Raw genomic sequence first — 9,957 nt, forward strand, 5'->3', positions numbered from 1 at the left:
AACCTCCTCAGTTTCAGGTTAGTTTCAATTAGTCTCAATTAATCGTTCTAGTTGTATTTTGCAATTCAGCTAAAAAGCAAACCTGTTAAAGTAAACAGCTTATTTACAACCACCTGCAAATCATAAGAGTAATAAACGGTTCAGCACAACAGACAAGTATCATGTTCAGGTTTCTCCAATCATTAAATCACTATTATTGCCACAATTTGCTTTATTCACCCTTTGGGCAATGTTATTCCAAGAGAGAGAGAGAGAGAGAGAGAGAGAGAGAGAGAGAGAGAGAGAGAGAGAGAGAGAGAGAGCCCCTAATGGCCAGTTAGTGGGCTCTAGGTCAAACTGTCCCCAAATTTGTTATTTGTTATTATTACTTGTTTTCATGTCACTTGTCTGTTTTCTACTGCACCCTTCTCACCAAAGCAAAGCAAACATCAGCAGCACATTGACCGTAGTCAGCCATCCTCATTCCATAGGTGCTATAAAAACATTTCCTGTAAAAGAATCACAGTTTTCAAGACAGGGTGTGTCTCCCCCAACACTCTCACCAGAATACAGTGTAATAGCATCCCCAACTCCTAACCCATAAACACCGTTTCTTCACACATCCGCCCAGAAATCCTGTAATAGAAAAACATTAAAACTGTAACCCTGTAGGGAAGAAAATGTAAATGGTAACGCTGCGCAGTTACCTCTGTAAGCAACACAAGACACAAAAATGGCATTTACAGGTTCACTCATCCTCGAATATTTTGTCATCCTTCTACTCCTGTGAAAAGAAACACACATAAATTCATCCACCCTTTTATCCTATCTAGGTGGAGGTGGTTAACCTTGAGTCATGGTCTAGTCTTGTCATCTTTTACCAGTCAGTCCGTTTGTTTTTATTTCCAGTCTTTCATCCATTCTTTCTTTCTTTGCTGATTGTGGAAACCATCGCCGCATTTAGATTTCCGCCCTCAGCAAAATGACGTCATCTCAAAAAGAAAACAAGAACTTGAATTTGGATTACCTCGCTGAATCCTTTTTTAAACAGGGACTCTCGTTTCTAATTGTCCCCACAAGTGTTTCCTCCAGAACCCATTTCAATGCGGAGAAACTCACTTACAACAATTTTCTCGCCGACGTGTACTGCTTGTAATTTCCGATGTGCAGATCTGCTTAAAGAAAAAATTCACAAACAAAAATCAGTGCACTGTTCAAAATATAAAACAAAATAAAATGAAAAATAACAAAAACAAAATGCAGACGCCCGGGTCTTAGGACTTGTCACTGAATATTCCTCCCATCACTAAAAATACCAAACCTAAACCTACACAGAGTCAAATCAACACCACCTCAACCTTTTCATATTCATAAACCTATATGTTTTGCGTTCGTGAAACAAAATTGAACCATTAAGTAATTTGAGCTCTTGAAATGTTTTAATTCTCTTAATTCTGCCAGTTTATTTCAACACTTATTCAATGACTTTTATTCAACTGCTACTTGGTCACTCGAATTTTACCTGTTCAAATTGCCTAGGGTTCAACAAAGTCTAGATCCCCGTTATCATGAAACTTGAACGGTGTACGATGATTTACTTACAGTAATTTAGAATCATCACTCAACCTAGCTCTACTACTGGCACTGCGTGACTTTTCTCACACTGGAAACCAGAATTTAGTACAGAACTTTAATGCCTCAGGCAATCGTGCTCAAGGGCTGTCCCCCCTTCTCTTCTTCTTTGTCCGTGTGTTCCTCCTTTATTAAATCTCCATCACAATGACGTGGCGCTCTGAAATAAAACTCACACTGTTAATTCCTCGTTTTCACTCTGCACCACTGCTCAGAGTGTTTTCTTTTCTTTTTAGTGTACAGTAACCAATTGAGTCGAGGCCTTAAGCCCCAGATATCTCGCACAGGCATCGTTTTCATAACCAAACCGCTCCGGACTCTGCTCCCCAGACCACACAAATGCCCTCTGGGCTTATTATTATAGCAAATTCTGTATTTGACGTTGTCGTGTGCAGCATTGAGCCTTTGTCAGTAAAGCATTCTTCATTGCAGCAGCTGGGGCATTGTGTGTCACTTCTTAGTAAATTAAATCAACATTTTGATTTTAGTGCATGGGTATGTATCAGTTTTTACTCCCTCAACGAGTGCATAAGTGTTCATGTGTGTGTTTCTCTTCATTCTAAGTCGGCGCATGCAGAAGTGTGTGTTCGTGTGTTGGTGTATGTTTGTGTTCATCACCTTCCTGTTCTGTAGTTTAGGTAAACCAGCGGCCTGACGCATGCCCTAGGGTCCTCCCCTCCTCTTAGGGTCTGTTTTCATCCGTTGTTGCAGCTGCCTGCATCTTCTCCTTGTAACTTGACCCTTTTGCTTCTGTATGGTCTTTCAGGGTTTACTCCTGCTGTTGGAGCTTTGCGTCAAGTCTGACGACCTCCTGCTCCAGCAAGCTTCCGCCTGATTACAAGTCCTGTACGTGAAACTCCAAGTCTGACTGATGAGTTCAATTAGCAGCCAGCTCCTCCGGAGCCATACTCAGTTTCTGCTCTGATGCCTTAAGCTCTTACTGAGGGCAAAAAACCTCAGAGTCTTTCCTTCCACGTCAGATTGGAGTCTGTTTATGTTGTCCTTACTCTGCTCCACGGCCTTCTGCAACTCTGCTGTTCGGCTCTTCTCAGAGGTCAGCATTCTTCTGCTCACCCTCCCTTTTCCTCCGGGCTTAATGCGCGTCTCGTCACAGCTCTGTCAGCTGACGCAGCCTGGGAATTTCCCCCGTGTAGTGAAACGGGCTTTAGGTTTAGTGCTCTCCGTCTCTACTGCATGAGATCGCTCTTTTGCAGCACTGTTGACATCCTCAAGTTGTTGTTGTGAGTCCAGCTGCTGTGGCCTTCAGGGGTCAAAGGGTCAAAGATGGTCGCGGAGAGGGCAACGATGGTAGAGGGGAGGGTAGGAGTCCAGGTCAGCTTCGGCTTTCAGAAAAAACAAAAACAAAACAAAACAGGCGAACAGGAAAATGATGTTGTGTTGGCTGTGCTGTGTTGGCTGTGTTATCCCGAGAGGGGAGAAACAACGAGATCTCGTCTCCCCCCTTTTTTGTTTTTTTTCTCACCATATAATCAACTCATAACCCCTCAAGTTGACAGAACAACACAGGTACGTGTTAAAATTCTTAAGATCCTGTTTAGAAACCTAAAAAGGAATTTTCTACCATTCAGTAGTCATTTGTCTTAGACAATCAACAAAAACATGTCCCAAGTCGACCCTTTTAACCACTAAATTTGTCGTGTCCTCACTTAATCCTCAGACCAGTGTCTTTGTCTTTTGACGTTACGTTGTTGTCCTGCAACCCAAAGAGTTTATTTGTCAGTAGTGTATAAACTATATCATTCAAAAACAGGTGTATGTTAAGTGTCGCTACTCTAACCTTGCATGTACGTGCACATGTATGTAAGCTGTTTCTTCATTGCATGTATGGGTGCGTCTGTATATGGGTTAATTTAACTTTTTCTCAAACGAGGCATTTCTCTAACACGCACATGTGTCTGTTCCACACACTTCTCATACCTTTCTCTGGTTGTGTGTGGTTTTATTTGTTTCAGTGATTTACCAGGAACATCTTTTCCTTTTCTCCATGTCTTCCGCCAGAGGTTAACACTGGTGAGATTCAGGGACACAGCACCCAGAGCAGTTCAGCGAGAAAAACCTGCCTCAAACTACATTCTCTCTTTTTTGTTTTTCCGGGAGGGGTGAGGACAACTCTGGTGTCCAGCCGTGAATTTTAGCCAAAGCTTGGCCTGTCTTCTGCTGCCGTACTCAGGTTTCCAGGTTAAGAAAAAACACCTGTATGAAGACACTAAACATACATTTAGTATTTGTATAAACATAACTGCCTAAATCATTGAACTCTTGAGGAGGGTGGATTTCAGAATCAGAATCAAAATCAAAAACTTTATTGTCATTGTCATGAGACCAACGAAATTAAGAATGGTCCCCGATCATTGCATCATCCCTAGCAATATCAAAAAAATAAACAAAACAATAAAATTCAATAAATAAAATAGATAGAATACTTAACATACTAAGTATTCCCACAGTCATGCTCCAGACCGTGCATAGATTAACACAAGAGTGGCATGGTGGACATTTTGTAGTATTCAGATGTGTTATTGCAGTTGGGTAACAGCTGTGTTTGAGTCTATTAGTCCTTGCTCTGATTGCCCTGTACCGTCTGTCTTAGGGCAACAGTTCGAACAGGGAGTGGCCAGGATGTGAGGTGTCTTTCATGACGTTTTGGGCCTTTTCAAAACAGTGGGCGTTGTTTGACTCTTTACTAACTTTAAACCCCACCATAACAATTTCTCACTGACAAACTTCTATGCATCCAATCAAACATGCGAAGCCAGCACAAAATCACACACATACCCCTACAGCAAAGCTTTAACATAACCACAATGCAACTCCTCCCTTAAACGGGAGAAATCACCCTAAATCAACCAACTCTATATAAAAGGTCAAACAAAGATAAACCACAAACATTTCTACACTTCGGTGTCTTCCACGCAGCACAATAGGCAGAAAAACACCAATTACTCACAGTCTACAACAAAAGAAAAACCTGCTCTTTTCACAACTCTCACAGCTAAAGTCAAAACTCTTACCCAGAGCCTCTGAAATAATAAAAATTCACCAAATACTCGGTTACTCTTTTCACTCGCTCCTTCCCACTCCCTTCTTCCTCATACAGCATACACGCTCGCTCCCGCGGACCCGCTCGGCCCCGCGGGCTCACTCGGCCCCCACCTTTTTTCTCTCACAGAGACAGAGAGAGAGAGACCCCTTTCCTTTTTTTATTTCTCCAGCACACATACACACACCGAATCCCAACTGAGAGAAAGAGGGAGAGAAGAGAAAAGAGTTGTAGAGAGGAAGTTTTTTAGCAGGAGTTTCAGATCTAACAGATTTATACAACTTATTTACACACACCGGTAATTTATAATCTATATACACACGGGCCCGCATAGACGTCATACCAGAAGAGGTTACACCTAACTTTTTGACTAATTTAAAAGCACCTATAGCCCAGGCCTCGCCTTGCTGGTCAATACACGCCTCGGGAACGCCCTCCCGATAGCGCTCGAATTCCTAAGAAAACACCATATGCCAGAACAACTTTATCTCACTTCTCTATTTCTCTGCTGGTGTTGCTAAATTTTTTGACTAATTTAAAAGCATCTTTCAGCCCAGAGCCTCGCTCTTGCTGATCAATTACCCGTTTCAAGTACGCCGCCTTGAAAACGGCCTCATTACTAAGTTCTAGTACTTTAAAACTGCTTCCCCGCCCGGACACCCGGATCTCCACCAGCGGCGTGAAATATCCCAGATCACGCTTTTGGCTTTACTTAAAGTTCACAAGCTCCTGACGTTCAAATAGGAGGCAGCCGGTCCGCGACTCTACCTGCCAATTAATGCAGTATAAGACACTCACTCCTAGAATGCCTGGCCATTAAGGGCGTCCCAACATTCCCCCGGTAGGCCAAAACCGAGCTTAAACATAACAACGCGTCCGTTGCATGTGGCGTCTGCCAAAACGCTGAACAACTGCATTCCTAGGGGCCGCGCCCCAGTCCTAATCAAATTTACTTATTTTAGAAGCCTCACTGTGGGTACCCTGCCCTCCAGTTTAATTACCTGAGACCCAAAACCGCGTTTTTGCTACCCAATCAAAACCAAATTATCCCTACACTACCGATTGACTGGCTGGCATTCCCAGTCAACCCACATTTAACCTCTTAAACCGTATTTATTTGTTTCCACACACCTTAAACCGTATTAACTCAAACACATAACTTCTTAACTCAAAATTCACCCCCAAAATGAACAGCAATAAATTTACTCAGACTACTATGCCCTATTTTAAAACTAATTACTCAAGATCACCCCGGACAGAACAGAAGCCCCACTGAGTGAACCTTTAATTTAGCGCTCCATTTCCAATTCGGCACCTTTGGAGATCCGTCAACAGGCGGTGCTTACCTCTCATATTTCGGGGCCCATCACTCAGTGTAGCTCCTGGCCGTCCGTCTGACACCACTAGACCGTCAGCCAGGCTCCTTAAAATATCCCTCCTCAAACCGGTGTTTCGGCACCAGATTGTCAGGGTTCGAATTTGAGGAAGAGACAAACGACTGCATGGTCTCAGTAGATGTCAGAATAGTGATTTTTATTATACATATGTACATATGGGGAAGATGAGCATCACAAGCCTTTTAGAGCCGATCTCCCCCGAGCAAGCATCTCACAAAGCTTTTATTACAATGATGACGTCAAGTCACATGATAAGTATCAGTCAGTTCTCAGAACTCAGGAAGTTCCCCTCACTCCACAAGTTCTCCTTATAAGGCCTCCAGATGTTTCCACTCAGCCCAGCACTCAGAGAAAACCAGTGTGTGGTGTGTATATCTATTCGTGTCTATTGTGAAAGTATATCTATCAGAAAACTGTCCTCAGATGACCCTCCTATTCTTACTAAGGGTGTGTGTACACATTTATGTGTTGTATAAGAGCGTGCATGTACTTTCAAGGCCTGTGTACGTGCAGAACTGAACATAGAACCAAGGCAGGGTCCAGCAGGCCCCACAGGCTTCTGAGTGATTACAGAACTGTGAAACCGCTTTAAGCAAATAACATGAATAGTACAGAACAACAATAGACTGATTAGAGTACTGATAATCTGTGTAGATTAATGTTAACATAGATATGGTTCAAAGATTATTCTGTCAACTGGTTCAACAATGGTAAATGATTAATGATTGATACTTCTGATTATAACTGTGATCATAAGAATACAAAATAAAATATCTCCTGGTCACAGGGGTAACTGTGACCGAGGACCTGTCCTGGGGCAACCATATCACCTCAGTTGCACGGAAGGCCCAACAGCGCCTCTACTACCTGAGGAGACTGCGGAGCGCACACATTCCCAGATCTCTGATGTTGAACTTCTACAACTGTGCCATCAGCAGCGTTCTGACGTATGGATTTCTAGTGTGGTTCCCCAGCTGCACCAAGGCCGATCAGCAAGCACTCCAGCGGGTGGTGAAAGAAGCTGGCAGAATTATTGGAACAAGTCTGCCAGAGATCAGTAATATCTTCCCCACTCGCTGTCTGAGGAGGGTGCACAGTATCCTGCGGGACCAACATCACCCTGCGCGCCACCTTTTCCATCTGCTGCCCTCAGGGAGAAGGTACAGGTCTATACAGGCCAGAACATCCAGACTGGCCAACAGCCTGTATCCACAGGCTGTGAGGCTCCTGAACTCTCTGCCCCCCTCTCACGGACAATAACCATATCCAACTTCTTAATAGCAATGAACTGGTCTGCATTGGTGCATCATATCTTTATTCTCTTCCCCCTCCTGCCCCCCCCCCCCTTCTTAAATAGATAACTATCATATCTGATATCATATCTCACAGTACAATAATATTGAATGGGTTGCATTGTTGTATTTTGTCATGTTTCTCAGGTCTTTGTCTGAATTTCTACGAACATTATTGCTAAGGATTGTCTTATTGCATTGGAGTCACACTGGGTTAAATATGTACACTTGGGTTTTAAGGGGTATTTATTATTTTCTTCTTTTTTTTGGGTTGTATGGAAGCCCCAAACGCAATTTCATTGTTCTTGACAATGACAATAAATAAATAAATACTAAATACTAAAATACTATTCAAGGCCAAAGGTCTTCACAGCTTTGTAGATTTCATGCTTCTCCACCTTTGACTCTTTCATTTCGCATCTGTCAGCTTCTATCATGGTAAAGACAACAGCAGAAAACATCCATGTGTCCTTATTCTGGGAAATGGAGAAAGAAAAACAAATATTGGAAAGATCAAAACTTAACCATAAAAGATTCATATTTCTGAGGATATTGCTGTCATTAAGTACTTTACCTGTTGTGTTTTCTGACCACAAAAGTTTTTCTGCTGGACAAGTGCTTGATTACAGAATAGACAGATGACAATAAATACAAATGTAAGATTTTTTAACTTTTGATCTGTAGCGAACTGTGAGTAACTTTGATTACCTTTGTGATGATCATTGTTGTTTCTTTTGAATGTGTACATGAGGACAGCTATAACAATATTATACCCACACACAGCAGAAAAATAATCGTACTTCCTGGCTGTGACGACGGAGTGTCTCCTGAAACAAGTTTGATGTTACCTCAAAGTTATAAAAATTGTATTAATTAATTGTCACTGTACATACTGGCACTTAAATATTATATAATTTACATATTATATGGATTAATTTAAAAATCAATGGGACGGGTACCTTGAATATTAAGTATAGTTCCATTTCCAGATATTATTTCCCCACATGTGGCCACAGCGCAGTAGTAAGTCCCAGCATCAGAGGAGCTGACGCTCTTAGAGAAGCGATAAACACATCTTTTCTGAGGGTTAGATCTGTTCTCATATTCATTATGTCTTTTCCCGTCAGTGTAGATGATGTTTGGATGAGATCCCGCTCTGAACCAGAAAACATTATGATCTCCTGGACACGTCTTGTTCTCAGAATCAGAGAAGACTGAACACTCGAGAGTCGCTGTGTCTCCTGAATAGACTGGATTTGATTCCATCTGCTTTTGGACAACGATATAGTTTGATGACCTCTGAGTGTTTCCTGTGTAATACAAAACACAAAGACATTCTTCAAAACATGCTCAGAGATTTTTAAAATGTTTGTAAAAGTAGAACAGTTGAATACCTTTTACTAACAAATACATCCCGCTCCATTCACCACTAACACAACTGCCTTGCTCACAGTGATAGTAGCCCTCATCTTCTTGGACTGTCTTCACAATAGTCAGGTTGCCAAAATTTTTATCAATTTTTGCCTCAAATCTTGATTCAGGAAACTCTGGAGTATAAACAGGCTGTGTAGTTCCATAAAATGTAACAACTAATTTAAGAGCATCTCCGACACTCTGCTTGTACCACTGGACTCTACTGCTGATCTCTTTAGTAGTTCTAGCACATGTTAAAGCTGCTGCTTCACCAAGATGAGCGGTTTTCACTGGAACCAGAGAATCTGAGTGAAAACAAAACATAGAAAAAATCACGAGACAAAAATAATTTAAAATTTAAAAATACTCTTGTTATTGTATATACACACAAATCTATTCAACATAAATAATTATATTTCAGACATATAATCAGAATAAAAAAGCACTTAAAAAAAGCAATCAAATCAAAAAAATCAAATCAAATCAAATCACTTTTTATTGTCACATCACATGTGCAGGCACACTGGCACAGCACATGTGAGTGAAATTCTTGTGTGCGAGCCCCACAAGCAACAGAGATGTGCAAACACAACAACACAAACGAGCAAAATACAAGAATGGCCAACCTGAGACTAATAAATATATGTACAATATATAATAGTGTATGCATTTCTGGATGTGTATACTAAATATTTTCCTACGTGTGTGTGTGTGTGTGTGTGTGTGTGTGTGTGTATACACATTTTTACAAATTAAATAGTAAAAAAAATAAAAATAAAATAATAATAATAATAATAATAATAATAATAATAAAATATATAAAATATACAGAGTTGAATATGTGCAAAACAAGTGGCATTTATATACAGTATGGAGTGCATAATGTTAAATGCAGCCCACAATATGATCATCTTGACACTGCTCCTTTGTTGTGGTGTTTCAGCAGGTCTAAGAGGAGAACTGTACATGTTGGGTTAGACTATAAAATGTATTTGATTGGTTAACATAGAGCAGGCTTAAAAGTACACTTCCTGTCACACTGGATGTGTACTTACCTCCCCACATGAACGTTCTAAAACATATTTAGAATTTTTTTTAGAAAAAACTATTTTTCTTGTTTTCTGAATATTTCAGATTAGTCAATTTTCACATTTGACTATCTGATAGGAGAAGTTAATCACAG

General features: G+C 40.9%; 1 pseudogene; it reads right to left on the minus strand.

Moving 5' to 3' along the window:
* Positions 1-7,832: 7,832 nt before the first annotated feature.
* On the minus strand, positions 7,833-9,107 carry LOC146676774 (signal-regulatory protein beta-2-like; annotated as a pseudogene).
* Between the last annotated feature and the right edge of the window lie 850 nt (positions 9,108-9,957).

The sequence above is a fragment of the Rhamphochromis longiceps genome, linkage group LG2, assembly GCF_057381845.1.
Source record: "Rhamphochromis longiceps isolate RC_006_pf linkage group LG2, R_longiceps_female_GT1.1, whole genome shotgun sequence".
NCBI lineage: Eukaryota > Metazoa > Chordata > Actinopteri > Cichliformes > Cichlidae > Rhamphochromis > Rhamphochromis longiceps.